Source organism: Belonocnema kinseyi, chromosome 1 (genome assembly GCF_010883055.1).
Source record: "Belonocnema kinseyi isolate 2016_QV_RU_SX_M_011 chromosome 1, B_treatae_v1, whole genome shotgun sequence".
Classification (NCBI taxonomy): domain Eukaryota; kingdom Metazoa; phylum Arthropoda; class Insecta; order Hymenoptera; family Cynipidae; genus Belonocnema; species Belonocnema kinseyi.
Window position 1 is genome coordinate 177,055,899 of NC_046657.1, and position 5,295 is coordinate 177,061,193.

Genomic DNA, 5,295 nt, shown 5'->3' on the forward strand with positions numbered 1-5,295 from the left:
ATGGCATTACTAGACTAGAACACCGCTATGAGAAATGTATCAGCCTTGCAAGAGATTATGTTGAGAAAAAAAAAAAAAAAATTCTTAAAAACATTGTTTTTCTTGGTCAGGCCGGAAACTTATCAATCCACCCTCGTATTGCGTACAAATTGATGTATCGCAACAAACTACTTCATTATCTTCTTTTTTCATGTCCACGGAAAAAAGTATCCTGTCAAATGTAGAATTCCGAACAGAGTAAAGCTGAGCTTTACAGAGTATGCCCACTGTGCAATAAACACTTTTGAGAGAATAGGATATATTGTGAGTTTGTAATCTGCAAGTATACTGGTCAAAATAGCTCTTTCAGCAATGCATAAAGCAGTTTGAAAGGTCTCTGGCAATGCTGAAGTAGAAAAGTACTGGTACCATCTTCATACATAGTAAAAACAAGTACTTAAGGTTATGCTCGACTTAATTTCATATTTCACTTGAATTAGAAAATCAATTAAATTTAGGTATAAAAACATGTAAGGCTTTCTTTATCTAAAATTAAAAAGTACATCTTGATGAATTTCAGGTTGACAAGCCTTAATCATACTGGAACGCGGTGGTCTTGGTATTCTTCTCCGTTTCTATACTCTAGTCCGCGTGTCAAATAACCTCTGGATGCTTTCCTAGAGCTACAATCTGCCACTCCACACGTTTTTAGTCACCTCCTTCCTGATGGTCTAGAGTTTTTCTTACAATGCAACAGGTGTTAATAAAACCGCCCTCTGAGCTGTTTCCAGTACCCTAATGAATTCTAAATGTTCAAGATATTTAGTGCATTTTGCGTGCAAATTGCCTGTAGCCGAAAAAAAACATCATTCACATTTCTCCATATAATCTTTACTTCATGCCTTAACTCGCTATGCTTATGGAGCTTGGTTAAATAGGTAGACTGCAAATTTCGATTAAGTGGACAAGCAATGTCTATGATGTAGACTCTTTCACATTTCTCTTCTCATATCACGATGGCAGGTGTCGATTGGCTTGGATGAAATTATCCGTTTATATAGTAACATCCCAATATAAGATGTAATCTTCGCTTTCTAAAACAAGCATTGGAATTTATATCTACACGGAAAAAAGTGCATTAATCTTTCCTGAATTATTTCTATAGTCGGGGATAAGAGCAAATCTTGAACAAATGTCAGAGGTTTTGTATAAATTTCAGGATTTAATGTAAAACAAATGTGGAATAACTCTACAAGTGTTCTGTAAGCTTCATGTTGAACTCCGATTTAAAAATGTTAATAAAATGTATGGAGAAATTCATGAAAAACGTTGAAAACTTTCGTAGAAATCACATTTGAGGTGTTGAGAGTTTGTGATCACATAATTATAAGGTCTAGATACCTCAATTCTGTTAAATTTATAGCAAAAACTATCGAGTGTTTGCGAAGTACTTCAATATAAGATTTATAGACCTCAGTTCTATAAAATGTAGCTGCACTGAAAATTTGTTGGGCGACCTGCTCGCCCACGCGGTGGAGCTGGAACACCAAATGCGTCGCGCGCTGCTCGCCTGCAACTTGGTACATATCTTTTCTCATATTGGGAACGCTGTATTCCCACATTGGAACTGCTGTAGTCCCAACAGTATTGGTACAGTAACGCTCCCTTTAGGCGGGAGCACGGTATCCTCACGCCGAGTTTCGTGCGGAGTTATACATATAGTTTATACTCGTTGGGCCATTTCATTCTCTTTTGTAAACTGCTGCATTCCCAACACACGGGAAAGGATCTGCTCGCACGTTTGGTACTATAGCTTACTTAAATGTGATCTGGTCACTGCATCAAGTGTCGTGGTGGCGCTGCGTTGCCACTAAGAAGACAGCTGCTTGCTCAAAAAAAAATTCAGTTTGCAAGTCCCTACTGCGCGAAGGTAGCGAAATTCCCCGCGTCACTCGCCACTCCCACCCCCCTCCCGGCTAAAGCATTTGTTTAATGTTTAATCGTTTTAAAGTACGAAATTTATTAGTGAGGAATATCAATAGCAATATTGAATCGAATTGAAGAAGGAGTACGAGTAAGTATCTGAAAAATTATGAATCTGAAAAGTTATGCGTATTTGAATTTTAAGCATTGTTTTTCAAAAAACCAGAATATTTTTCTTTAAACTCTATAACTTTCGCCTGAGATATTCAATATTTTCTCTTTTATTGTAATATTTCATCACCTTCTTTGAAAGTCCACCGGAAAATTTAAAAAATGTTCAAAATTAACCAAACTTGTTCTTTTATAATGAAGATATTTTATAAGTTTGATGCTTGATCAATAACTTTTGTAGTCAGGAGAATTATTTTTTTTTTACAATCGGTTTTTCTACTTTTTCTTAGAAACAATGATAGATACGAAAAACACGGTGTTCATGAAGGAGATCTAAATCAAATTTTCGGGTACTGTAAATTTGATTGTTTCTATTGTTTCTTGGACATATTTCAACAGGATTTATAAAATATTTAGAATAATCCTTAGAGCACTTTTTTATAAATTTAAAAAAAAACTATTTTTTTCCATAAATTTATGAAATTATGATTTTTTAACGTTTAATAATCCGTATATTTACTCTTGTGACAAAATATCTTAAGAACCCAACATTTTTTAAAATAAGTATGCACTATAAACTATATGTTATTTGATTTGTGAAAATTATTTTGTGTATGTTTTTATGTTTATGGCTTAGAATAGAAAAACATAATTAAATTTTCACAACATTTTTTATTGAACAATCTTCAAACTTACATATGTACATAAATATTAAATCAAACATAATTACTACAATAGCAGAATTACTCTCAGTATTGTTTTTATATGTGGTGGCTGTTGTACTCGCAAATACTTTTTAATGCCACGTTTCATTACAGCCATAATAAACAGACTCCATTGCCTGTTCACTGTAAAATCCTAATCCTTTGCCAGTTCTTTCACAAAAAACAACTGCATCAATTTTCGGCGTTACAGTGCGGTTCAAACTTAATTTTACTTCATCGAATAACAACATGATTTAGTATACATTGTTTATAGAGTACTTTAAAATTCATATTGTGGTGTTAAAAAATCAAATAAATTCTTTTTTAGGTGAAAATTTATATTTTTGATTTGAAAATTCAACTGCTTTAGTAGAAATTTTAACAAAGAAAAATAAAAAGGATCCAAGTCCACTTAATTCTTTTTTAGGTGAAAATTTAACTTCTTTTTGTTGAAAATTCATATTCTTCATTTGAAAATTCATCTGATTTAGTAGGCATTTTAACAACAAAAAATAAAAAGGATCCAAATGTGTAGTTGGTTGTAGAAAATTGATTACTTTAAAATTCATATTGTGGTGTTGAAAATTCAACTAAATTCTTTTTAGGTGGTAATTTATATTCTTGATTTGAAAATTCAACTGTTTTAGTAGAAATTTTAACAACAAAAAATAAAAAGGGACCAACTGTTTGGCTGAAAATACAACAATTTTGTTAAAACAGTCCCCCTTTTTGGTTGAATATACAACGATTTTGTACAAAATTAAATAATTCAAAATTCATATTTTGGTGTTGAAAAGTCAACTAAATTCTTTTTTAGGTAAAAATGTAACTTTTTTTGTTGAAAATTTCTATTTTTGATTTGAAAATTCATCTGTTTTAGTAGAAATTTCAACAACGAAAAAAAAATAAAAATAAAAGAAAGTTAGGATATGGAAGGAAAAGATATATACACTGGCATACGCAGACGATATAGTGTTGATAGCAGAGGATGAAGAAGGGATGGCGGGATTAATTGCAGGATTAGAGAAATACTTAGATGGAAAAAGCTGAATGTAATTGTAGAAAAAACAAAGATAATGAGGTTTAGAAAAGGAGGGAGAAGAAAGAAAGAATGGACAGTGATATAGAAAGGAATGAAGTTAGAAGAAGTCAGAGACTATAAATATTTGGGATATATCTTGCAAACAAATGGAGATCATATAACTCATATAAGAGAAAGGATAAAAAAAGCGGCAGGGCTAATGAAACAGATATGGGCAATAGGAAAAAGAAGGTTTAAAAAAATCGGAGAAGAACAATGTGGTTATTTGATACGCTGGTATGGCCGGTATGAGGTTAAGGTGCAGAGATATGGGGATGGATAAAAAGGAAAGATATTGAGAGTTTACAAGAAAGGTATATAAGGTGGACACTAGGGGCAGACTGGAGGACGCCAGAATATATGGTCAGAGAAGAAGCGCAAAGGCATAAGTTAAGTATTAGAGCGGGAAAGAGGGCATGGAAGTTTGAGACGAAGCTGTGGGAAGGAAAGGGAGAGGAGTTGGCGAGAAAGTGTTTGATGGAGATAGAAGAGAGGAGAGGGAAGGCGATCGAATCAACGAGATGGAAAGAAGAAAGAAGGGAGTTCTTTAATGATAGAAAAAAAGTAGACGGGACTGGAGTAAACTATGAAGAATTGGAAAAAAGGGAGAGAGAAAAAAAATTAATAGAAAGATGGGAGGCGATTGAGGAATTTAAAATACAATAAATGGGGCAAGAAGATAAAAAGGAAGGGGTGCCAAAGCATTTAGAAAAGGGATGGGGAGAGAGAAGCTGGACCGGAATAGCAAGATTTAGATTGGGAAACGAGGTAGGGGAGGGGATGTACTTGGAAAAGGAAGAGAACAGAAAGTGTAGAACATATGAATGGAAGGAGAAACATGGGAGCATGTATGGTAACGATGTAGGAGATGAATGGAAGATAAAGGAAGCTGGCAAAAAAATGTGGTTAAGATTCTAGGGGAAGATGGATCAGGCGAAGAATCGATGAAGGAGTTGGAGGATACTAGAGGAGCGAATGAGAGAAAATGAAAAAATGCACGTGAAAAAAAAGGTAAATGGAGGTATAACAAAGTGAAAGAAAAAGGAAACGGAAGTGCTTTAGATTAGAAGCGTAAAAATTGTAAATAATGGTAAGGTAAAAGTTAAGTAGACTAAGATGCGTTTACGTTCTCATGCCCTCTCTCTCTCTCTCTCTCGCATGCACTCTCACTTTCGTTCGCTCGCTCACTCGTTTGCTAATAAGTCCTAAATTGCGCTATCGCTGGTAATAGAAATAAGAAAATAGATATAAGACTCTATGTAAATAATTGTATATATAGAAAGGATAAGATTGTAAAAAAATATAGATATAAACGGAAAGATTGTAAGGAATAGAAGTCATGTAAACCCTTAGGGGACACATTGGGAATAAAGCAGAACTACTTAAAAATTATATTGTGGCGTTGAAAAGTGAACTAAATTCTTTTATAGCTGAAAA